At 39.5% G+C, this 27247-nt stretch overlaps 1 long non-coding RNA gene across 1 annotated transcript; it reads right to left on the bottom strand.

Moving 5' to 3' along the window:
• Positions 1-1783: 1783 nt before the first annotated feature.
• LOC114052846 lies at positions 1784-18169 on the bottom strand. Its single transcript, XR_003570319.1, has 3 exons — positions 18038-18169; positions 17576-17658; positions 1784-2214 (listed from the first exon to the last, which is right to left on the bottom strand). It is a non-coding gene; the product is annotated as an uncharacterized LOC114052846 (long non-coding RNA).
• Between the last annotated feature and the right edge of the window lie 9078 nt (positions 18170-27247).

The raw sequence follows: 27247 nt of genomic DNA, 5'->3' as shown, positions 1-27247 counted from the left end.
TGAGTCTTGTATTTGAAAGTCAAATTTTCTATTTAGCTTTGGTCTTTTCATCAAGAATGCTTGAAAGTCCTCTGTTTCACTGAATGTCAATTTTTTTCCCTGAAAGATTATGCTCAGTTTTGCTGGGTAGGGGATTCTTGGTTGTAATCCTATTTCCTTTACCCTCTGGAATATTATATTCCAAGCCCTGCAGTCCCTTAATGTAGAAGCTGCTAAATCTTGTGTTATCCTGATTGTGTTTCCACAATACTTAAATTGTTTCTTTCTGGCTGCTTGCAATATTTTCTCCTTGACCTGGGAACTCTGGAATTTGGCTACAGTATTCCTAGGAGTTTTCCTTTGGGGATCTCCTTCAGGAGGTGATTGGTAGATTCTTTCCATTTCTATTTTGCCCTCTGGTTCTAAAATATCAGGGCAGTTTTCCTCGATAATTTCTTGAAAGATGATGTCTAGGCTCTTTTTTTGATCATGGCTTTCAGATAGTCCAATAATTTTAAAATTCTCTCTCCTGGATCTATTTTCCAGTCAGTTGTTTTTCCAATGAGATATTTCACATCGTTTTTGATTTTTTTCATTATTTTGAATTTGTTTTACAGTGTCTTGATTTCTCACTAGCTTCCAATTGCTCCATTCTAATTTTTAAGGAAGTATTTTCTTCAGTAATATTTTGGACTTCCTTTTCCATTTGGCCAATTTTGCTTTTTAAGGCTCTTCTCCTCATTGACTTTTTGGACCTCTTTTGCCATTTCGGTTAGGCTATTTTTTAAGGTGTTATTTTCTTCAGTATTTTTTTGGGTCTCCTTTAGCAAGCTGTTAACTTGTTTTTCATGATTTTCTTGCATCACTCTCAGTTTTCCCTCTACTTCTCTTACTTGCTTCTCAAAATTCTTTTTGAGCTCTTCAATGGCCTGGGACCAATTCATATTTTTCTTGGAGGCTTTGGATGTAGGAGCTTTGACTTTATTGTCTTCTTCTGGTTGTATGTTTTGAACTTCTTTGTCACCAAAGTAAGATTCTATGGTCTGACTTTTTTTGTGCTGCTTGCTCATGATCCCAGCCAATTACTTGAGGTATAAACTCTGCTTCCAGTGTGGAGAATGTACTATCCCAAGCTTCAGGGGTTTTGTGCAGCTGTTTTTAGAGATACTTCTAGGGACCTGTAAATTTTCAGTTCTTTCAAGGTGCTATGATCAAGGGTGAGGTGTTTACTTCTTTCTTGGCCTGTGCTCTAGTCTATGAGTGACCACAAGCACTCTTTTCTGTCTTGGAACTGTGAGGAAGATTCTCTCTCCATAGCCACTACAAGCTCTACCATGCCAGCGCTCCTCCTTGCCCCAGGACTGCCACCCAGAACTGTGACCCAGATCCAAGCACGGGCAAAGCAAGAGAATCCTGCACCAACAAAAAGATCCCTGCAATCCCCCTCTGATCAGCCTCTCGATTTCCCCTCAGCCTGTGGACCAGAAGCTCTGCAGGCAGCTACCACCCCAGGACTGCCCTCCAGGGCTGGAGTCTCTCACTGCAGACACAGACTTTTCCTACTGACCTTCTAAGTTGTCTTTGGTGTTCATGGGTTGAGAGATCTGGAAACCACCGCAGCTGCCCATGATTCAGGCCTGCTCCAGGATTGCTGAGGCCTATGAACCCACGCTGAACTGTGTTCCTCTCCCAGCCTGGCGCGATATACCTTTCTCATCAACCATCCAGGTTCTCTTGGGCTGGAAATTTGTTTCACTCTCTCTTTTTGTGGGTTCTGCTGCTTTAGAATTTGTTTAGAGCCATTTTTTACAGGTATTTGGTGGGGTTTGGGGGAGAGCTCAAGCAAGTCACTGCTTTTACTCCACCATCTTGGCTCCAAAAACACATTATTTCTGACAGACTATAACAGATCCCGTCACAGAGGAGTGTGTCTACAAGCAGATAATGTGGGTGATTTGACTTTTTTAACTCAGTCAATTCAAGTTTTATACTTTAGCCAGCTTTAACCCCTATAATACACAGATCAGACAGATGGGAACGTAGTTAATTAGAAACAAGCTTCCATGAATATAGGCAAGAAATTCTAGAAATTCTTTCTCTTTAAATGTTTTAACTTCTTTGGTTTTGCCTCGGTATTATATTTCACTGATTCTCAGCATGATACTCTGTGATAGCCACAAGGAATGCTGAAGATGAAGACTTCAAAGAAATATGGGAAACCTGTATGAAGTGATGCTGAATGAATAAAACAGGATCAAAAGAAGGAAATGTGTGATTATCACAAATGTACAAATGAAAATCACTTTAAACTCAGGGTAAAGACACTGGACAATATTGACACTAACTGATAAAGTATGGACCCAGTGTCTACTGTAGCAGTTAGAAAACTACTAAAGTGTAAGGTTACAAGTACAGGGACAATTATTCTTTTTTTTGGAGGGGGGCAGGAGCTGATTTGCTGAACCATTTTCTGGCACTGTACATTTGGAGGGATTCATACATGAGTATGTTGGGATTTTACATGATGCAAGGAAATAAGATTTATTGATATAAAAACAGTAGGACCCAATATTACCTGGTGTTTCAGTGCCTCCATTCTGGTGTACAAATGGGTTGAGTTCTAAAAAGTGTATTTATAGATAGGTTTTTTTGAATCCAGACATTTTTAGAAACAATGTTACAAACAGGCTCCTAGGCTATCCCACAAAGGCTTATTATAACCCTCAGTGTAGTTGAACTTCAGCGCTCCTAACAAAAACAGGCCCCATCATGGATTAATGATAGGATATTAGGAAAAATACCTCCCTGATCCCTTGCCAATGCCACCTTTGAGAAAGCCGTTTAGCCCATAGTAAGAAGGGAATAAGGCAGTTCAGTATATAGATTATATAGTGTCCATCATGGCATAGAGTACAAGACACACTGCGTGGTGTATAAATAAGATAGAGAACTTTGCTTAGTGGTGGGAATGAAGGACAGATGTTACCACTGATAGAGGTTGATGGAGACCTTTACCGTGTAGGAGGTGGAGTCTACACCTCTCTGGTATCTCTAACTGCTTTCTTGAAGCTTACTAAAGTTTTGAGGTAATTTCCATGGTTCTAGTCGGCAAGGGAATAATGAAAGTTGAATGAAATTTATTCATCTTAACCTAGCTGAGAGTGAGAGCTGAGAGACTTCCATCTGAGGGATGGGGATTGAGAAATTCTTGATAGCTAATTCAGTAACCATTCTGTGGGTCAGCCAGTTGTGGTGAAGCCTATTTATAAAACAAGAGAGCTGAAGAGGTGTTGATTAGATTCCAGGGTATGTTGGCTTTGGCTAATCTGGAGAAAGAGTGACAGCATTTTTAGCCAAAGGAGGATTTAGCCGCAGCAGAAGACAAGGTAAGAGCAGCAAGCAAGCACATAAGTGTTTGGTGGAGCGGCAGCTAATCCTAGATGGGGGTGGGGAGGAGGAGGAAGAGGAGGAGGAGCAGGAAGAGGAAGGCAGTGAAAGAGGGTGGAGATTTATCTGCCTATAGCTGTCAAGGCTGAGTGGATCAATAGTGGCAATGGAAACGCTTGGACCATGCCAAGGGAGATGTGAGAGATGGACCAAGAAATGATGGGCCACAGCAGGTGGTTTAGAGGTAGAGTTGTGAGGTAGCCTAGCTATGACAAAATTCTCTCAGAGCATCAATTGTCTAGAGGGTATTCTCTTTCTCCCCTCATCATAGAAGAGGCTACAGAGATTATATTTCTTTATGTTCTGGGAATTGATTTTCTTGGTTCTTGTCTATTCCGTCTCTATCAAATGCTTTTCTATTTGTTTATTTTTTGTTTCCTGACTAGTCTGTTGATAGAGAATGTCCTCAATGGGGGCTTACACCATAATTGCATAATTATGATTAGCAGAAACACTCCTTAGTAAATCTGGGTTAATGAAGAGTTTTGTGGGATCTATGATATAGTTATAGTGGGAAGAGTATTGGGTTTGGGAGTTGGAGAACCCCAGTTCACATCCTGACTCTGTTATACCTTGTGTGACCTTATGTGAATGATTTACCTCTTTGGGCCTCATTTCTCCCATCTGTGATGTGTGAGGTTTGAACCAGATGGTCCTTAAGGTCCTTTCCAGATCATATGTTCCTAGTGCAGCTACATGGGCTACTGGTATGGTGAGAAGGGGACATGGTGTCTTCAGAATGCTTTTTGTTCTCTGTATGGCTTGGGAGAAGCTTTTTCCAGCATGAGCTGGCTATTTATGTGGATCTGGAGCATTCATCAGTTGGTATTTGTACAGGCATAACTCAGAAATATTGCAGGTTTGATTCCAGACCACCACAATAAACCAAATATCACAATAAGCTGTCACATGAATCTTTTGGTATCTCAGTACATATAAAAGTTATATTTATGCTATATTGTAGTCCATTAAGTGTACAATAGTATTATGTCTAAAAACAATGTACATAACAATTAAAAAATTGTTGTTGTAAAAAAATGGTAACCATCATCTGAGCCTGTAGTGAGTCATAATCATTTTCTGGTGGCCTTGATGTTGATGGCTGCTGACTTATCAGGTGATGGTTGCTAAAGGTTGGGGTAGTTGTAGCAATTTCTTAAAATAAGACAACATTGAAGTTTGCCACATCGATTTGCCTTTTCCTTTCACTTGAACACATCCTGGTCCATCTCCAGTCATCCTGATCTATATTTGGCCACTGGACGCAGATGACTCCAGAAGAGAAAGTGAGGCTGGTGACTTTGCAAAGCCCTGCCTCACTTAAATCCAATTCATTTACATGTCATGACATCTCCTCCTTGATGTTACGGTCTTCTTCAGGTATGAAGGATGGCAGCAACCTCTGTAGAGGCCGTTGAAGGGGGTTATTAATTGACCTGATTTCAATATGGTTGTGTCTCAGGGAATAGGGAGGCCTGAGGAGAGGGAGGGAGATGGGGAACAGCAGGATAAAGAGTAATCAGAACACACAAAACATTTATCTGTTAAGTTCACAGTCTTTTATGGGCACAGTTCATGGAGCCCCAAAATAATTACAATAGTAACGTCAAAGATCACTGATCATAGATCACCATAACAGATATAATAATAATGAAAAACTGACATATTGTGAGAATTACCAAAATGTGACACTGAGACACATTGTGAGCATGTGCTGTTGGAAAAATCGTGCTGATAGACACAGTGTTGCTGCAAACCTTCAGTTTGTTAAAAATGCAGTATCTGTGAAGTGCAATAAAATGAAGTATGCCTGTACCTTAAAGAGTGTCTGTATTATCATTCTTAGGAACTCACAGACATGGCCTTACTTAGCCTCTTCACTGTGCTATACCTCTTGCCAAGATTTTATTCCTGCTGTCTACAGCCTCTTACAAGGGCAGTGTACCTCATCATGTTCAGTGAGGGAGATGCGTCTCCTGTTTTGCTCTACAATTTAATAGGGCAGCTACCTTCAGGTAGAGGAGTAAAGCTTAGTGCCCTAAAGCTGTTGAACTCTTACCTCTTCAGAGTTTCTTGTTGCTGAACTATTGCTATGAACCTAAGTCTTGATCTAGATCTTCTTCAGATGTCTCCAGGTCATGCCTAATAGACAAGAAAGGACAAATATTCCCTTAGGATCTTGCATTAGGTTCTTTGGTTATGTTGACTTGTAGTTCTGTACACTGGGACAGGAAGACTCATCTTCTTGAATTCAGATCTGGCCTTAGACATTTATTAGCTGTGTGACCCTGGGGAAGTCACTGAAAAGGAAATCAGTTGGTATTGATTATTTTGATTTATTTTTAGTTTGCTTATAGGATTAAGTTCCCTTCTTTAGGAAAGGCTAGCCCTAATAGCTAAGCCAGACTAACATAGATGGTTTCTTAAATCTAGATTACCCATAGATTTATTGAACAGATAGATTGACAAGACTTTTTCATTTGGTAGTAGATAATTTAGAGTAAGGCAAATATCTCTGTAGGAATAAAATAATCATACGATTACCAGATTTTTTTCTTAAAGGCTAAGTTCTCTTTTCTAGCAGCTGGAATAAGCGGGGTTAGGTAAAGGTTAAGTTCCTCTTTCTAGTCTTAATGGATAAGCTCCCTTATTTCTTGAGCTAGAGTCTAATTTGAGTAATAGAATTTCCAAGGTTGGCAGCTGGAATATGGTGTTGGGGGGGTGACCGCTAACTACTGACCACAAGTTCTTCTTTCCCAGTGAGCTTTCTGGTTACAAAAGGCATTACCTGTAGGGAAAGAACTTCTGAGGGTAATCTCACTTTGACAACTAGACGTTGCCAACAGTATGAATTTGGGTGAAGTAGCCTGGGAGAAGCTAAATAGTCAGATGACTACCTTGTCCAGTTGAGTTATGCTTTAAAACAAGTTTGTGTAATTTTTTTTTTAAATTTCTCTCTTCTGTTATAAAAATCAGCTGTAAATCATTCCTTGTCTCTGACCTCTTAGGAGTCAGATGACCTAGCTTTGCAAATTAAATCATAGATGCTTCATAACTTTGTATCTCACTTTCTTCTTTATTTCAGATAATTAATTTTAACATCACTTAATTCTGTTTGCCTCAGTTTCCTCATCTGTAAAATGAACCAGGAAGGAAATGGCAAACCACTTCAGTATCTTTGCCAAGAAAACCCCAAATGGCATCATGGAGAGTTGGACACATGACTGAACAACAACAGCAAAGTTCTGTCTGCTAATAGAGCCTTGATCTCTGCTTTTCTGGTAATTAGTATCTTCTTAAGCTCATCCTACCATTTATCCATTAATTCCAGAAGTGTTTATTAAGCATCTACTGTATGCCAGACACTGTGATAGGTGCTCGAGGATGGTATGGTTCCTTAAGCTGGGGCAAGTGGCCTGGGACCCTTGGTCTTATCTCTCTCTGGCTCTCCTTGCTCCAGCTTATATGTCCTATCCACCACCATACCAGTAGAGTAGACTGGTTCCAGACTTGAATTTATAGGGAGCTATCTTGAGGGTGGTAGGGCCAGGGTCAAATTTAGACTGCTGCTTTAATATGTGCTTGTGGCAAAAGTTTGTTGGCTGTAGTGTAGGAAGGAAGGAAGAAAGGAAGGAAGAAAACATTTATTAAGCTCCTACTCTGTTCCAGGCACTGTGCTAAGAACTTTTACAAATATGATTTCATATGATCTTCACAGAAACCCTTTGAAGGCACGTACCATTATTATCCTCATTTTACAGTTGAGGAAACTGAGGCAGACAGAGGTTAAGTGACTTGCTCAGATCACACAGCTAGTAAGTGTCTGAGACCAGATTTGAACCCAGGTCTAGGCCCAGTGCTCTAAATGCTGGGTCACCTAACTGCCTATGTGTAATAATAATTATTAGCGTTTATATAGCACTTAAAGGTTTGTGAAGTGTTTTATATATGTCAACTCATTTTGTAGTTATGGAATAAGAAATTCAGAGTTTAAAGGCACTTCTGAGGTCATTTAGTCTAACTCATGCTTTTAATCCAATCCAACAAGCATTCGTTAAGTTCCTATATAGGCATATATTATTTATTGTGCTTTGCTTTATTGCACTTCACAGATACTGTGCTTTTTACAAATTGAAGTTTTGTGGCAACCCTGTGTTGAGCAAGTCTATTGACTCCTTTTTTCCAACAGTATGTGCTAACATCATATCTCTGTGCCATATTTTGGTAATTCTCACACTATTTCAAACTTTTTTGTTATTATTGTATCTATTATGGTCATCTGTGATCTTTACTATTGTAATTGTTTTGGGGTGCCATGAACCACAACCACTGATGGCAAACTTAACTGATAAATGTTGTATCTTTTCTGACTGCTCCATGACCTGATATTCCCCATCTCTCTCCCTGTCCTCCAGTCCCTGAGACACAACAATATTTTAATCAGGCCAATTAACAACCCTGCAATGACCGCTAAGTGTTCAATGAAAGGAAGAGTCAGTAGATATGGCAAACTTCATTGTTATCTTGCTTTAAGAAATTGCCACAGCCACCCCAACCTTCAGCAACCACCACCCTGATCAGTCAACAGCTGTCAATATCAGGGCAAATTCTCTACCAGTGAAAAGATTACGACTCTAAAGGCTCAGATGACGGTTAGCATTTTCTTGCAACAGCAATTTTAAAATTAAAGTATGTACATTGTTTTCTTAGACGTAATGCTATTACACACTTAATAGACATGGTATAGTGTAAACTTAACTTTTATATGCACTGGGAAATCAAAAAATTCATGTGACTTGCTTTATTTTGCCATTCACTTTATTGAGGTGGTCTGAAATCAAAAATATCTCTGAGGTATACTTGTACTGTATAAGGTGAGATGAGGAGGAAAGGAATAAGCATTTGTCAAACATCTGCTGTGTGCTAGGCACTGTGAACTTCAAAAACATATCATTTGATCTCATAGAGGATAGAGCTAGCCTTGGAGTCAGCAAGATGTGAATTTAAATTCTGACTGGCTCATCATAGCCCTCAGTGCCTCTAAGGCACTCGAAGACTATATAAGATAAGCTCCCTAAGACTATATAAGTAACAGACTGATCTACATCACTGGAGGGACTTTCTTCATCAGTAATTCTCTACACTCAAGAAAGCTGAGTTCTAGATCTACCCACCATTTCTCCATCACCCTAAAGTACAAGGCATTGCGCTAATTATACAAAAAGCAAACAGAAAAAGGTCAAACCAGTTCCTACCTGAGTAAAAATCCCCCCTATAGTACCCAAATAAATGATCATCAAGGCTCTGCATGAATACCCAGAGATGGAGAACTCACTGTTTATCAAGGTAGCACATCCCCTTCTTGGCCTGCTCTAATTATCAGGAAGTTTTTCTTTCTCTGATTCAGCCTAACCCTTCTTCTCTGCAACATCTGATCCTACTCTTATCATCCAAGTCAAAAGAGAACAGATTTTCTTCAATTTATCCCATTTATTTGTGACTCCCCCATCTCAAAGTTTAGGTGATGACCCTCAGTAGGAAGACAGCAGCAGAACTGGGTTTAGCATAGTCTTCCTCTGGGGTAAGAATTCTTAGTTTTGCACTATGGTCACTAAACTTCACCCCCATCATTCCCCATGTTTGCCTGTGAAGTTGCATGGAACCCAAGTATAGCACCCTTGAAGGAATGCACTAAGTGAGTCTAACAATCAAAGTGACTTCTGTTTTACTGAGCACCAAAAGGGTTTTACAGATACATCATGGCCCTAACATGCCTTTTTTTCTTTTAAAATTTTTTAATTCAATTTTTAATTTATGAAATAAAACCAGCATTTCTATAATATAGTATAATTAAAAAAAGATTGTACATGAAACTGCAGATCTATTATGTACAACTTACTATTCCTTTTAAATATATAATAGTTATCATGGAAATTTATTTAGCATGCCTTTCCTTTCCTTTTTCATCTTTCAGCTGTCCTGTACATAAGCATAATCGGAGGTCTACTGACTCTTGCCTATTTGACTTTTGGACTGAAAGCTCTGCCCCTATTCTTCCTAAGGAAGAAGGGAAGAGCAGACAACCTCCATCGTGCTAAGCAACGATGTCAGAATGTGTAAGAGCCATGAGGTTATGCAGACTGGAGGTGGGGGAGAGAATGCAAAGGGGACTAGCTCCACTCCCCACCGTTGCCAGTGTCCACATTAGTCTCCTGTGCCTCGGACGCTGCTGCTACAAGTTGCACCCCAGGCTGCTACCATGAGAACAAAGGAAGAAGTGCAAAGAGGGCCTGTATCAGGTCATGATGTCTGCAGATGCTTAGTAGGGGAGTGAGAGGTCAAGGTCAGCTGACGCTGGTGAGAGTAGATGCCCTGGAATCAGGAGCAGAGTTGCTGTGATGTGACCAGCACTGGATTCTTGGGCCAAAATAGATCCCTGTTGTTGAACTTGTCAGAGGAATGATCTAAGATGGTGCTTCCATCCCTCCTTTCCCCTTTCCTTCTCCTTCCCCAGGAGAGTGTATATCTGTTCCAAAGTTTATCTATTTCTTTAATGGTTGTCTTATACGTTGCTGTTCTCTTATAAGCTAGCATAAAAACTGTGGTTAACCCAAATACTTGATTAGTCTATGTGTATTTCATTTGCTCAAGGGCTGTGTGAAGGAGCTTGTGGTCAGCTACACATGAAGTATGAGGGAAGCCCCTTTTTTAAAAATCTCTTGGGATTCCCTGGCTAGGGGCTCAAAACACAACCAGAGAGATTTTACTGATAAGTAGTAGTATAATTCCTCCAAGGGTAGGAAGAGATTAAGCCCCATGAATCTGGACTGTTATGGACTCCCCTGGGCAAAGAATGAACTAAGCTAAGCATTTGTGGGTAGGAGGCTTTGTGAGGAGATTTCACTCTGTGCCTCTCTAAGGCATTTCCTACCCCACTTACTGTTTTATCTACTGGCAAATTCAGAGAAACTCCTCTCCCCCATGGAGGATAGATTAAGGGTGTTGATGGGGACATCTGAAGGTAAGCTCTTGGACAGAGTGACCCCACCCAGACAAATGTGGGAGCCGTTCAAAAAGGGCTTTTCTTGCTAAACCAAACAATTCCAACCTGCAGCCACTGTTAAATAAAGATTCAGATTTAGGTTTATTTGATATGTTGAATGTGTGCTGTGAAAACCAAGGGAAGCATTTCCCATGTGTATCTCTCCCTGATGATTCTCCCTCCTAACTAGTTTAAAACCAAGTTGGTTGAGAGATTTGTCCCTAGGATTAAAGGATGGGACAACATCTGCCCAAATAAAAGATACTCATGATCTACAAAGAAGTATGTATGTCACATTGCTTTTGTTGGCACCTTCGCCACCAGTGTCTCTTTATTTTTCAGGTCTTTCAAAGACAAAATGGACTTAGAGAAGCAACATTGTCTCATGGAAAGAATGCCACATTGGAAAACATGGTTTTAATTCCTGCCTCCTGTACTTAGTATTCCTGTGAATGTCTCTCTGACCTTCAGTCTCCCCATCTGTTAAATGGGTAAATAATGGTTGTTATACACAATGTCTTACAGAGTTGTTGTGAGGAAGCACTCTGTTTTAAAACAGTGAAGTGTTATATGAATGTGAGCTCTTGTTAATTCTTCTACCCCTCTTGGAATGTGGTTATTTCTAGGTTTTCAGGTTAGTTGTGGCTAGAACACCTTTTACCAAATTACCTGCTATAGAGGCACCAATTTTGGTAGTTTCTGCCTACTTTCCTTCTGACCGCTTACATAAGGCGTCCTCTTCTCAGTCTGTTCCTTCTCAAGGACAGGACATATTCTGCCTATAGCTGTGTCGGATTGCATATAACACATTTCCCATCCTGGAAATTGAAAGTGTTTACTAGTAGAAATTCTATCTGTGTTGCTTTAAGCTTGTTTGCATGCTTTTAAGTGATTTTCAGTTGGTTGGGGCTGAAGACCCGCTACCCCCACAACCAGATTTTTAGCATTATATGCTACCCACCCCCACCCTCTTGTCTTTCTATGTGATACTTTCTCAGGGCCAGACTTCTGAATGTGGTCACCTTATGTTGTATGACTTGAAAGTGGCAGCATCAGTTCACCTAAAAAAATATTTCCCTCTTTCTTCTGCCAACCTGCTATTACAGCTTCACTCCTTTGGGTTAAATCATTGTCCCCTATTAAGATCTAAGTACTTGGACACACTTTTATAGGAGAGTAGATTTTTGATGAAAGAGGAGAGAGTTTTAAAGCAGAGGATAGGTTGAGAACAGTGGTGCGTGCCTGTAATCCTCACTACCATGGAGGCTGAGGCTGGTGGATTGCTTGACCTTAGGAGTTCTGATCTGGGATGGGCTAAAGCTAATTGGGTGTGTCTACTAAGTCCAGCATCAGTATGGTGAGACCTCAGGAAGGGGTGGGGGTAGGAGGGGTGGAGATGGGTGAAAGGAACACCAGGTTGCCTGAGAGAAGGACAGAGGGACAATGGATGTGAGGCTTCAGTCATAGCTACTTCTTTGCGGGGGAGGGGAAGGTTTCAACCAAAGTGTCAGGCATGAAGCTGAGCCTCAGGGCAAGTCATCTGTCTCATCACTAGCCTGTCCTGGGTGACTAAGCTGCCCAGTCTTGGCGTTGTCTGCACCTGAAGCCTGTCAAAGGAGACAGTGACACTTTAGAGGCCACTTTCCCTAGGGAACATGATCCTGATCAAAGTGACTGGCTCCTTGGGGAGAAACTCACAAACTCACAAAAGAAAAAGGAAAGCTTTGAGATGACCACAACTGCATCAGCTGACCAGGATGGAAATCACTCCCCTTGGTCCCTCATACTTGAGCCATTCTGTTTTTTATAATGCCGCTACAGATTGTTGCTGGTTTGTTTTAATTACCAGTGGCCATGTGGTCTTGGAATCCAGGTTTATTTGTTCTTCATCTTCTCTCCTCTTCCCTCATTTTCCTATTTTCCTTCCTTCTTTCCTATTTTCTTTCCTTCCTTCCTTCCTTTCTTCCTTCCTTCCTTCCTTCCTTCCTTCCTTCCTTCCTTCCTTCCTTCTATCCTAACTTCAAACTCTTCAAATTTCTCAAATACAAGACATAAGAACTTATGAAATATTAAGTTTGACCAATGTCCTCTCTAGCTTTGTATTTAGTTTCTGAACGCAAGGTCAAATGGCAATTTATTAAAGAATCTCATAGTTGCTCTCAATGATGAATGAATGAAAGAAATAGCATTGAGTAAGCACCTACAATGTGCCAGGCAATGCCTTCCTTCCATTTTTTAATCCATCTTTTTTTCTTTACATTGATTTACATTATATTACATTGCTTTACATTTTCTTTACACTACATTTCTTTACAATTACTTCCCAATTATCCTGCCCTCTTGATACCCTTGCCCCCACTATAGCACCCTATGCCTTGTAATAAAGGAGTATAATTCAGCAAAACAAACCCACATGTTGCTTATGTCTGACCCTTCATTGCACATGGAGGAAGGGATGTTTCATAGTTCTCCATCAGCCCTGTGAGGTTGAGGTCAGTCATTGCTTTGATCAAACATCAGTCTTTCTGTGTTGTTTCACCCTTTACATTATTGGGGTCATTGTGTAAATTATTCTCTTGCCTTTGTTCAATTTACCTGAATTAATTCATCCAAATATTCTCACGTTTATATTCCTCTAGAGCCAGTGCATACATACTTTATTATTGTTGTTCAGTCATTTGCAGTTGTATCTGACTCTTTGTGTCTGCATTTGGGGTTTTCTTGGCAAAGGTAGTGGAATGGTTTGCCATTTTCTTTCTCTAGCTCGTTTTACAGATGAAGAAACTGAGGCAAATGGGATTAAGTGACTTGTCCAGTGTTGCACAACTAGTAAGTGTCTGAGGTGGGAATTGAACTCAGTTCTTCCTAACTCCAGGTCCAGTGCTCTATCCACTAAGCCACCTTGATGCTCCTGCATATATATTACTCACTCCTTTTTCTATGCTGTGCAACATGACATAGTTGATTGAATGATGGACTTAAAGTTAAGAGACCTGGATTCAAATCCTGCCTCAGATACTTATCTTTCTGATCCTAGAAAAGTCACTTAACCTAATGAAGGCTTGTTTCTTAAAGATAACCCATCTGTAATTTTTGGTGGCACTAGCCCAGTCAAGAATTGCTACCATAAACTTCTGTTTCTATAAATAAATCTGCATGACTTAACCATTTGTTTGGTACTATATTGTTGACACATATTTGTGTTCATGTGAATGTCTCCTATTAAAGGTCTTTTGGCTACACCTCTAGATTTTTTTTTTTTTGCTTTTTGGTGAGGAAATTGGGTTAAGTGACTTGCCCAGGGTCACACAGCTAGTTAAGTGTCAAGTGTCTGAAGCTGGATTTGAACTCAAGTCCTCCTGACTTCAGGGCTGGTGCTCTATCCACTGCACCACCTAGCTGCCCCAAGTATTGCTTTTTCTATGGCTGGCTTAGGGCCCTATGTTTTATTAATATTGTACAGGCTTCAGTTAGAATATTTTCCAAACTTTTTATGGTTCATCTTGTCATTCCTAAAGTGTACATTAAGAATGGAATAGTATAGGAGTTAATTGCTTTAAATATGCCATTCTCGTTAAGTTTTGATTTCAAGATGCCAGTAAGTGTCTTAACATTTTCAATTACAGCTTCTTCCTCAATAGCTCAGTGTGTCTTGCCTGGAGTAGACTAAGGTATTTGTAAATGTCACTTTTATTTATTGGTCCAATTTGGCCTCTGTATTTGACTTCAAACTTTTCTATCTTTTCTTTCTCTTTATCTATTCTAAAGTCTCTATCTTTCCTTGGAGTATGTTAATAATTTCACACTTACCAATTCCAGTTAACGTTTTGATATCATTAGAGAATGATTCTATGTGATAGTGGAGCTATTTAATATGTTTTTGGTGGAGCCATAGAGCATGATGTCATCTCTGTGTATCAAATGCCTGTCTTTAATCTGGAAGCCATGTTTAGTTCAATTTAACAGAAACAGTAATGGATTTAAGGATAGAAAGAACCATAATGGGGTTGAACTGTCTCTATGAAAAATATCTCACTTAATAATATTTTTTCTTGATATTATTATATTGATGGCATGTTTTAAGTAGAGAATACTTTTCTATGTGAGCAACAAACATTATAGTTATCTCATTAAACTTGGATCAGTTTTATATATTTATAGCATGTGAATAAGCCATGAGTGAGGAACTGAATCAGAGGTTTTGCCATAATTTTTAAAGGTGTTGTAAATGTGCTTTTGCGAGATGTGTTCAACAATCACTGAATCTATAACATTTTACTCTTTATACTCCTGGGATTTTTTGGCACATTGTTTTTGCTACTCAGCAAATATATTGTTTTCTTGTGTTTATAAATTTTTCTTTGTGGTGCAAGCTGTGAACGCCTTATATAAAGTCCATAGACATGTTCTTGGCCTAATATTAGAGGGATCACTCATGTTTTCATCTTTGGGTAACAGTTATGTGATCCCTTCTATTAAGAAAGAAGGAATTCGACTTGTATATGAGAAGAAGCTGAAGTGTTTTGCTAGTGTAGCCTTATTTCTCTAGGAAGTTAGATTATCGCTGATATATATGCTGTAAGGACAGGAGAGAAATCATCAATGTATTCTGATCCAAGAATCACTGGGGCTGTGATTACTCTGAGAAAACACAGTCCACCAAGTCTTCCCTGGTCTTGAAGGAGGGAAAGAGCTGAAATATCAAGAGGCAAGAAGTGTCATGTTCCACTCTTAAGCATTTGAGCCAATAATTTTGAATCTTATTTGGCCCCATTACTTTCTAGTGTTGCAAAGAAATTAATTTCCGTCACCTCCCTTGACATAATTGTTCTGTCATTCATTATATTAATAGTATACGAGTTTTCTGTTCCTTGTTTGATGTAACATGTTTCTGTTGTGTTGGACTTCTTAGGACCATAAAGAGGAACAGAAATTTTTCACATCTTCTTTCTTTGAGGTGGAGGAGCTGGTGGGGTTTCTTTCCTCTAATTTCTTTGCTTCTCAAGCTGACATAAGAAAAGTTTTGATTGATGTCAAATTCTTTATGTTGTTCTTTGTGTTGCTTTGATTCCTGGTAGCCCTTAGCTTTTTGACTTCACCTTTTGACTTATAATTATCTCATTTTTTTATGAAATGATGGTAATAATGCCAAGTTCTAATTACTCCACAACTCTTTGCCTGTCATTGACAAGAGCTGCTGAAAGGGGAAGTGAAAGGGTACACAGGATATGGTTTGCCTACTTCTGAGTTCTTCTCTAGGGTCAGTCAAACCTATTTCTTTTTGTCCCTACGCTTTCACTATCTAGGATTTTGATTCTCCTTCTGGCCTCTGGACATACCTTCCTTCAAGTTCTGCCATTCCTTCAGGGTATATGCTTTGATCCCAAGACTTAGAGCTGGAAGGGATCTGACAAATGGCTTAATATAACCCTCTTATTTAACAGATGAGAAAACTAAGTCCCCGATAAGTGACTTGCCTACAGTCACACAGGTAGTGAGTAGAAGAGCCAAGATTTAAACCAGGTCCTTTGATCCCAAATCCAGTTTTCTTTCCACTACAAAACCGGGCCTCATAGTTGCCTCTTAATCTCTTTCCCTTGGAAAGTTTTGGCTGCTCACACCCTTGAAGATTGCCCTGGACTTCTCAAATGCTGTTCTGGAGTCACTTCTGTGTCCATGCTGACCTCGCCGCTGCTATGACACCACCATGTTTTTGTTGCTTACAAATTCCCCCCCTGAATCTTTCAGCTACCTGCTCCATTTTTCAGTGCAGTCCAGTTCTTCCCAAACTAAATTTGGCCACAGAACACTTTAGAGATTGAATATTACCGATGGATACTAGAAGAAGGAACATAGCTGGGGCTGTGTCTGAGAGATGAACTATGATAATTTCTGTAGGAACTGTGTTAGAGAGAGAGAAAGACAGAGAGAGAGAGAGGGAGAAACACTTAGGTGAGTTAGTGTTGGAGGACAGGGCTAGTGTACAGATGTCAGACTACAGTATGTGAGAGATTGTGGGAGTAAATGACCGGGTAAGATGTGAAGGGGATAGCAGCTCAGTGGCAGTTGCCTAGTATGCCTTCTCATTTCCCTCCATGTCAGTATGTAGCATCTGGTTGTCACAGCCAGTGTGTCAATTTCTTGCTATCTATGTATGGATTTAAGGTTGGGTTCTGTATTGTTCCTGAGCTGAGAGATCGGAGCAGTGACTGTATGAGTCAACCTAGAGTTACATATTTGACCCTTAGGAACTGAGTTCAATACTTCCTCCTGAGAGGACTGCTCAAGGATGGACACTGAGATAGGACTTTGAAACTTATTGACAGGTTGGTTTGTTTTAAGGGTCTTTTGTCATAGGAGAGGGTTCTATTGGGATGAAGGAGAGTATTGAGAAATTATAATGACATGAAAAAAATGAAATCATCAGTAAAACTTTAAAAAAATAAAAAATGTTGACCAAATCCATGAATGATGTTCTAAGGCTAACAGAAAAAAGGAGGATGATGATGGGAGGCAGTGCTTCCTAGTGGATAGAGATCTAGCCTTAGAGTCAAAAAGATCTGGGCTCAAGCCCTGCCTGTAGCATTGGCTCTTTGCCCCTGGCTCTATGCTCCAGGCATTTCTGTAAGACTATAACCTGCAGAACAGTTATAGATCTGGTTTCCTAGAGGGAATTTCTTCACCTTCAATAGCCTGCCCTAATGAAATCATAGATCTGGATGGGTTTAAAAAAAAAAAAGAAAGAAGAGAGTACTTTGTAGAACTATAGAAGAAATGAAGCCTATTTTCATATAGAAAATTGCCACATATAGTGAGAATTTTGATGCATAATTTAATGCTTAATATGTTAAAGGAAAAACTCTGCAGAATCATCAATTTCTCACGCATGTACTCCATTCACATCACTCCATTGTACTCTATTCACATTGGAACTGCTGGGTTCTCCAAAACACAATTTGGGAAATGCTTACCTGGCCCATCTGCAGGGATCCATACGTCAGTCCCACACTACTCTCATAGGCTTGACAGGGAGCTTGCCACCCATTTCTAGAGAATGACTGTTTCCATAATCCTCCTATTTTATGCAGGTATCATGACTTTCCTTACCTGTCTAGCTCCTCCATGCCCAGAATGCTCATCACTGCTCTTGCCTGATTTTTTCCCCTTCACTCCATTTCCACTTTCATTTCCTAGTCAGAACAGACCAAAAAATTAACCCACAGCACCTCTGCAATCCTGAAGACACTTGCATAAACCTGTGTGTTCTACTCTGAAGAAAAGCTCTCATTTTGGCAGCAGGGCTGGCTCCCATTTCAATCAGTCCCTCTTTCCCAGCTCATCTATGGGTCTTAGATATAAAAGTTATCTGGCACAGGCTGGCTACAGATTATGCTTTAACTAGCCTAGGATTCATAGCATTGTGCAACCTGCTTTAGGTCTCCAGCAGACCCATTTGCAATTTTCAAAGCGGGCATTCCTCCCCCTTCCCCCAAATATTTTAAAGGCATGTTTGACCAAACCACAACATACATGGTTTTAAAACAAAGTTAGACTGTGGTTTCCACTTACCCCTTCTTCCTTTGCCAGGGAGCAGTCTGTGCAGCAGGGTCTCAGCCTTTACTTTCTTTCCAGGATGTGAGCAAAAGGCCCTCTGTATTGGCTTGCAGGGAGCAGCTTTGTAAACTGTCTTAAAGGTGAAGGGCTGCTGCACATTGCTTGTTGCAATTCAGGAGGTGTGTTCTGTGACATACTTTCCATAGAGGTGTTGTCCTTTAATTTTTTAAATATGGCGTCTCTCCCTTCTTATTCACACACTGCTGTTGACATAAGTCACTAAAGGGGAAAGTGTATCCTCCGTGGTGCTGAGATTATCCTGGGAGGGTCTGCTGATAACCCTGATTAGGACCGTATTTACAAATGTTCCTCTACAGGAAATTAAGGAAAACTTACATTTTATCCAAGAGCCAAGTAACCATTAAAAAGTAATGGTTCATTTTCATTTTTCTAATGCATTTCATTCTCATTACAGAAGAGCTCCTTTTGAGATTTGCCTTCTTTGGCTTAATCATTCATAGATGCTGAACTTGAGGTGTTTTCTAACTAAAAAGAAAACAAAACAAAACAAAAAAGTCCAGAAAACTGCTCCACTGGGCAGTGACTTTACTGTTATTCAGCTCTGTGTCACCTGAGAGGATAGCAGCTGTTTGAAAATTGGAATGCTTTCCTAGCCTAAAATGCTGCCATTTGCAAACATTTGTGAACACAGGGAATAATGATGCAACTAAATCTATGGAGAGTTGCATAGGACACTGTGTTTCCCATCTGTCAGGAGGCTCTGGTTTCACAAGGAATTCTATTCCTCATCATTTAGGGTCATAATCCACACTTCTCGGGTTCTTAGCATTGAAAAATGTTTAAGTTGAGTATACTGGTATGAAAGTGAAGAAATCAGAGTCTAATAAGAGCAAGGTTGGAAAAGCCTACCCTGATAGTTTTATTCCAGCCATCATATTTTGGGTTTGGACTTGCTGCAAATTGTGGCATATCTATGATGTCCTTTGCCCTATACCTAGTGATATGCTGGAAAATATTTAACAACCAGCTCTCTGGGAAAATATATTCAAGACACACTTTTAATCTGGATTATGAACATTTTCTCCATCACTTTCTTAAGTTTAGACAATCAACAAAACAATGAATCAACCCCTGACTTGTAGCATTTGCTAATTTCTGAGGTGTAAATGCTCACACTAAAAATGTAATGGTCAGCTCTCATGAACTGTTGTGAGCTGGCTCCAGTACACCCCTGCCTATATTCATGTCCCACTTTTTTCTCTAACTTGAGATTGTAGGTTCATAGTGCATCAGCCCCTCTGGACTTATTTTCTCAGTCTCTCCTCGCACTGACAGGATGTGTCTCCAGAGAGTGGCAGTTTCTCCCTTCTGGGTTTTAGGGTAACCCTGAGGGGTTGTGGGATGTCTGGTATTATTGATCAGAAGCCTTCTATTTGATGTGCTCCCCACTGATTATAAATTAGCTAGTCAGAGTTAATTAGCTTTGTAGAAAGGGGTATTTACAGAAATAATATAATAAGAATAATTTGTAGTACCACATCTTAAACCATATTATAAGGCAGTAATTATCAAAACTATCTGGTACCGGCTAGGAAATAGAAAGGTAGATTAATGGAGTAGAGTAGACATAGAATTTACAGCAGCAAATAAACACAATAACCTTGTATTTGACGAGTATAAAGACTTAAGATTTGGGGATAAGAATTCATTATTTGGTAAAAATTGTTGGGAAAACTGAAAGCAGTATGGCAGAAACTGGGCATAGACCAATATCTTACACTATTTACCAAGATAAGGTCAAAATGGATACATGACCTAAATATAAAGAGAGATTTTACAAGAAAATTAGAAGAACACAGAACATATTATTTATCAGATTTATGGATAGGCAAATAATTTATGAATAAACAAGAGATAGAGAGCAAAGTTAGGTATAAAATGGTTCATTTTGGTTATGCTAAATTAAAAAGTTTTTGTACAAATAAAACAAATGTAGCCAAGATCAGAAAGAAAGCAGAAAATTGGGGGGGAAATTTTATAGTTTATCAGATAAAGGTCTCATATCTAAAATATATCAAGAACTTTGTCAAATCTATAAGGATATGAGTCATTCTCCAATTGATAAGTGGTCAAAGGATGTAAATAGGCATTTTTCTAAAGAAGAAATCAAAACAATTTATGGTCATATGAAAAAATGTTCTAAATCAGGGATGGGGAACCTGCGGCCTTGAGGCCACATGTGGCCCTCTAGGTCCCTTTGACTGGATCCAAACTTCACAGAACAAATTCCCTTAATAAAATGTTTTGTTCTATAAAACTTGGACTCAGTCAAAAGGACACCTAAGGACCTAGAAGGCCACATATGACCTGGAGGCCACAGGTTCCCCACACCTGCCCAAATCATTATTGATCAGAGAAATGCAAATTAAAACAAACTTGAGGTATCATTTTACGTCTACAAGATTGGCTAAAATGATAGAAGGGGAAAGTGACAAATATTTGGAGGGAATGTGGACAAATTCATTGTGAGTGGAATTGTGAACTGATCCAACCATTTTGGAGAGCAATCTGGATTTATGCCCAAGGAGTTATTAAACTTACCCTTTGACCCAGCAGCACCAATACTTAGTCTGTTTCCGAAGATAAGTAGGTAAAAAGGAAAAGAACCTATATGTTTTAAAATGTTTATAACAACTCTCTTTGTGGTGGCAAAGAACTGGAAATTGCAGGGATGCCCAAGAACTGGGGAATGGCTGAACAAGTTGTGGTACATGATTGTGATGGAATACTACTATGTTAAAATAAATGATGGTCAGTGATTTTAGAAAAATGTGGAAAGACCTGCATGAAATAATGAAGAGCAAAATGAGCAGAACCAAGAGAACATTGTAGATAGTAACAGCAATATTGTGTTAAGAATGAGCAAATAAGTTATTTTGTCTATTATAAATACCCAAATTAACTATAAATGACATATGAAGAAAGATGCTATCTGCATCTAGAGAAAGAATGAATAAATAGAAGTATGCATAGAATAATTTTACATATATATACCTACTTGTGACTAATGGTAGCCATTTCTAGGGTGGGGAAGGGGGGAGGAAAGAAAAAAAAGAAATTTACATGATAATTTTGTTGTGTATTTGAAAGGAATAATAAATTATGCATAGTAGATTTATAGTTTCATGTCCAATCATCTTTTTATTATACTATGTTATGAAAATGCTTGTTTTTATTCCATAAATTAAAAATAGAAAAAGAATAATTGGTATGAAAATTTCCCTCCAAAGTCAGGGACACAATCTCCCAAAAGTATATACAGAGTCCAGAGGAAATGGGCTCAGGCATAGAGAATGCATGTGGCCAAAGAGTAAATCATGCCTCCATGGTGTGTGTAGCTGTCTGCTCAGACCTAGGGGTTGACACCCTTGTAGAGTCCTGACGTTGCCTTTCTTTCATCAGTCTAGTTGATCCTTGGGCTCCCGTTGCTCCTGGGATACTACTACCGTCTCTGATGGGAAGTTCAAGTCTTCTAACCTTTAGCAGTTCACAAGGTCATCTTCTAGTCTTTGGGGAGCATGATTCTCCTCAGCTTACAGCCCTTCCCCCTCACCCTCCCTTGATGCCCTTTGGTGCATGTGCAAGGGGTGTCCCATCTCAAGGAGACCATGCAACTTGACCGCCTTTTCTTGCTTTAATCCCTTCTCTGAAATACATAAGCACAGAGGTATGTTTAATTTTTTTTTTTACCAATCCCAGTATATTTCTGATATTATCCAAAGGTTCCTCCTCAATCTCCCCAACGATTTAAGGACTTGTCCCAACCTTGCTTATGCCTTTGATCAATGGATTCAATAGAAGTGTCTAGGTCTTATACTTTTGGTGTAACTGTAACTCAGAAAGACTTTCTTGATAAAAGGTATCAGGGCATAGGGCTTCTTTTTGGTTCCAATATATAGAGTTGAATAATGTGGGACACTCCTGTTACAATAAGTGGGATCATAGATTTTGAACTGGAAGGGAACTTAGTGGCCATATAAATGTAATGAGGCTGAATAATCCTTTAGGGACTATGTCAGGCAACATGTGCTTAGAATTCCCCTGGGAACTTTTAGGGGGCTCCAAGGACATGGTGGTGACTTATTGCTTGCACCTTTTGGAGATGATGAATTTATTGGGTGCTTCTGGCCATTTAATTACCCATTGCTGAAAAGACGTGGCTTTTGAGAATGATGTTTCCAATCCTGAGTGGTCTCTTGGTCTTTCCCCAACCTATGACAGCATTAATGGGAGTGTGGTGCTATATCTGTTAATAGAAAAAACAAGTTAAGGCTCAGTCTCTTGACTACTACTCTCCCATAGGGCAAGTATTGTGTTCTCGGTCTCTGGCGTGGTATAGAGCAGCCAGGGATGGCATTCATTCTTCTATGGATTCAACTAGATAAGTTTGTTTCTAAGCCCTTGCCAGCCTTTTTGTTTCTTTTCCTAAATAGGTAATCCTGTAAGTTCAAAAGGTCAAGAGGTCCATGAAATAGCTGTGCAATATTCACCATACTCTGAGTGGTGATGACCCTGGAGCAGCAGGCTGGTGACAAAAATAAGCTTCCACCCTGGAAACAGTGGTCACCAGAAAGAAGAATGGTCCAAGTTGGGCCATTTGATTGGATGTTGCTGAACCAAAGTAAAATGTAAAATGCCTGATTAGCCTGATTGCAGAACTGCTTTATATTTTGGTGATGTCTTAATATTAGCTTTTTTGCTGATTGTAATTTTAGTTATAATTTGTTACTAAATATTATTTTAAGTTAGTTTTTGTCAAATACGAACTTGTGAGTGTCTTTGCTTAGTATACCTTTTGTGTGTAGGAATAAATTAGTCATCCCATACTGGATTAATAGTGTACATTCAGTACCTTTTTCTTTTTTTTAACCATTCCCTCAACCCCTTTTTGCGAGGTTCTAATCTTTATAAGTAAATGATTCCCAGGATTAGGACAAGTTTTGTTTTTCCCAAGCTGTTGTGTGTGAGCATTGGAAGTCTAGCTCCTCTCTTATTAAAAGGTTAGGCTCATCAGGACTGAACCCTGTCCAAATTCCATGCCTGGGCACAGAACAGTATGCAACATAGATGTCAGTCTGTCTTAGTGGAGAAGGAAGTGGCACGTACCTGCCTGACACAGAACAGGCAGTGAGTGCTATACCCAGCCTCTATAGTCTGGTCGCAGTTCCTTAAAGTGAGATAGTCCAGCCTTCTCATTATATAGATGAGGAAACTGAGATCCAAAAAATTGTGACTTGCCCATGTCACCTAGGTAGCAAGTAGCAAGGCTGGAATGTGAACTGGCTCCTCTGATTCCAAAGGCAGAACTCTTTAGATGAGAGCTCTTATTCCTTGGGAAGTATCTCGGTGGAACAGAACCTTTTAAGAATATACTACAGGGATTCAAGACAGAGACAAAATGTCTTTCTTTCAATTACGTTCACTTCAATTTAACAGACTTTATTAATCAGATATCACTATGCTGGGTGCTGGAGGTACAAAGCTGAAAATAACAGAGTTCCTGCCCTCAGGGAGCCTGCCATCAAACTCAGGAAAGATGTGTTACCAGGTAGACAGTTTCAGGAGAGTCATGCCCCAGGGTGGTTTGGTGATAAAGCAGGGTTCCTTTATTTCTATTCCCACTGCTGACACCACACCAGTTCAGATGCCCATTGCTTGAACTATTATGTAGACTCCCAATTAGTCTGCTTTAATACTGCTCTTCTTTGATACCACTTCCACATTGCAGTCAGATTATAATAACACTATGTTTTTGATAATCACAGCCTAACAAAGACCAAACTCCTTAACTTGGCATTCAAGGTCCTCTGTAATCTGGCCCCAAGTTTATTTCCCATCATTTCTCTACGCATACCCCAGTCTTCAACCAAATTGTACTATAACACTTTTCCTGAACATACAATGTATTTTCCCATCTCTACCTTTGGGCCTGTGGCATTACTTTGCAAAGCTACCCCCCCCCCCCCAAATCTTGTCTATCCTTCAAAACCCAGCTGAAATACCATTTCTTCTATGGAGTTTTCCTTCATTGTAATAATTTTCTAGGGCAACTACTGACAAGAATGACAAAGAATTGAAGGTCTCACTTGCATGAAATATTGGAGGAGGGGGTTGGAGATAATTTTGCAGGGTTTGCATAGAATGCAGGCTATTTTTGAATTTTTGACATGGCCAAATGACTGGCTTATCTCCCTCTTAGAAGGGAAAATAAAGGACACCCAGCAAACACATCTCTAGTTTCCAGATAGTTCACAGGGAGTTTTCCCTTGAAAAAAAAATGGAAGAATGACTTCAGTGTGAAAACGAAGATGAGGATCTACAGAGGCAGAGAAGTACGTTCTGGGTTTAAGGGACTAAATTTCTGAGGCAGGAGAGGAAGGACAATTGTGATTCCATAGTCACTGTTAGGGGAAAAACCATCTTGTAGAGGTCAGAGAATAGGGGTGATTGGTTAGGGTGACTCCCTATTCAGGGGGTATGTGGCAACTGTGTGATAATTTTGATAACAATAGAGAGGTTTGCTGTCTTTCCAGAGTATGTATTCAGGAGTGACGGAGAACCTTCCCAAACTTGGATGACTATTACTGATTTCTGGTGACTCACATGGATACCAATGGAGCTTCCAGAAGAAATCTAGAAAGCATTGCCAGAGGTCTTGGGCAGAAACTAAGAGCCTTAGGGTAAAAGGCACTATTTTCATTAGTGATGTGGATTAAGAGCAGAGACTTCTGAAGAGAAAAGCAGACTTGGGAAGTGAACAGCTGGAAGGAAGAAAGTGGTGTCTGAGAATGGGATTTGGACTGCTGGACCATGACTGAAAAGAAAGGAATAAAGAGCTCCTGGCCAGCTCTACCAAGGTCTAGTAAAAAGGCATTTGCCTGGAGTCTTGCAGTTCTAAGCGAAAGGTCCACCTTTTCTATATCCTTTTCAACAACAATTTCTATTTCCACTCATGACAGAGACCATTTTCTGGAGGGGTGGAGACCATTGGTGACTGCCTCTCTTGGAAGACTTTCAGGAAAACTTTGGCCTTCTTCACCTGATCTTTTCCAGCCACTTCTTCCATATCCTCCAACAACAATAACAACCACCACCGCCACCACCTTGCTGACTTGCAGACCTTCCCCACTTCTTGGTCTGAAATTATGAATCATGATCAGATCAACTCATACTGCTCCTGAATGGAATCTACAATGTGGATCTTCTCTTCACCATCCCTGTAATTTCTGGACCAAAGTGTCCTTCCTTGGCCACCACTTTACTAACCTTGTTGTTTCCTCCATTAGAATGTAAGGTACTTGAGGACAGGGACTGTCTGGACCTAAAGTCAGGAAGACCTGAATTCAAATCTAGCTTCAGATACTTACTAGCTGTGTGACCCTGGGCAAGTCACTTGGCCTCTCTCTACCTCAGTTTCCTCATCTATAAAATAAGGATATGGAAATATTATCTACTTCCCATGATTATTATGTTAAAGTGAGATAATATTTGTAAAGTGTTTTGTTATCCTTAAAGTGCTATATAAATGTCTTTGTTATCATTATTATTGTTCTTAGAACTATATTGCTTGTCATAGTAAGTACTTAACAAATACTTTTTTATTCATTCATTCTAATGGAAGAAAGAAAACTGCCTGCACTTTATTTCTAAGATATATTACTTCTAAAGAGAGCTTGGGATCTGGAAAGAAGAAGAGCATCAGAGATGCACAGAAATCACTGGGAGACAAAATCTAAGAAAAGAGCCAGTAATAAACACCAAAGTCTCAGATGCCTATAGACAAATGAACAAAGTATGGGTAAAAAGAAGGTAAAACAGGGATTTTAACACAAGAAGCCAATGTTGATCTCATGACTATTATTGAGACCTGGTGGAATGAGACCCATGACTTTGGAAAGATATACACCTTACTTAAATACAGGTATATTCCTCTATAGTTCTGGAAGATTTACTGGAAAGGAACAAGGTAAGCAAAAAAGGTTTGGGTGGGATAGATGAGCATAATACATTAGAATATATACTCATGTGAGGAAATCCAGGAACCAGAGAGGGAAAGTACAGTGAATAGCATTTGATCAAAAATCAACCAAAATAGAAACAGAAGGGCTATTTTCATCAGAGTGTGCTGTGAGCAGGGGCTTGAGGCACATACACTAGTATGTACTAAAATAAAAAAACTAAATACTAAAATAAATGCAAAAGTAATTTCAAGATGAAAGGCCTGGAAACTGGGATATCAGAAAAAGATTTGTGTAGGAGATACTTGAGTTGTTCTTTGGAAGGAAACTAGAGGTTCTTTGATGTAGAAATTTGATGTAGGCATTACAGGAAAGGAAGATCACTTGTAGAACGGCAAAGAGTCGGGAAAAAGAATGTCAGGTGTGGGCAACAACCAACAGGCCAGTTTGACTGAAATGGAAAATGGGTGAAGGGGGAATCTTTGCATACTCACAAATTCTGCAAACTACTGGGACAGAAAGAGGAAAGAGATGAGTTCAGGAAACAGATCATAAGAAAAGTGGTATGATATAGTAGTGATGGATGATTCAAATTATCCAGATATCTGCTTGAACTTACCTTTTGCTAAAAGAAGAGAAGCTTTCTTCAACATGCCTTCATGATCATTTCAGCCTTTAAAAGGTAAAGGAATCAATAAAAGAAGCTTCCTTTCTGGGTCTGATTTTCAACTCTGAGGAAGAACTGACTTCTAGCATGAAAATGATCAGAACCTTAGGAGGAAGTGGCTACTTGGTTTTAGAAATTATGATAAAGAAGGAGGGGAAAACCTGGCATAGTCTTAGGTGCACCCAAAATTTTAGGGGAACAGATTTAAAAGGGAGTAGAGGAAGATGTCAGAGCCTAAAATTCTATGATCAAGAGAAAAGAAGCTCTCAAGAATGAAATTCTGAAAAAAATACAAAGGCAAACAATTCTAGTAGGAAGAAAAAGATAGAGTTGTCTAAAAAGAATAGTATGGATGCTATCAATAGCCGCATTTTGGGTGAGTTAAATAAATGCAAAGGAAAGTTTTGTTTAGTAAAATATGATTGTAAAATAATATAAAATGATTATTCCATAAAAATAGAGGATTACAAACAAAATAGGAAGTAATATTTGAAATCAGGACAAAAATATTAATTTTAC

This window comes from Vombatus ursinus, unplaced genomic scaffold, assembly GCF_900497805.2.
Source record: "Vombatus ursinus unplaced genomic scaffold, bare-nosed wombat genome assembly UNPS02014809.1, whole genome shotgun sequence".
Taxonomy (NCBI): Eukaryota; Metazoa; Chordata; class Mammalia; order Diprotodontia; family Vombatidae; genus Vombatus; species Vombatus ursinus.
Note: the sequence above shows the minus strand (reverse complement) of the source record. Positions and strands in the feature narration are given on the sequence as shown.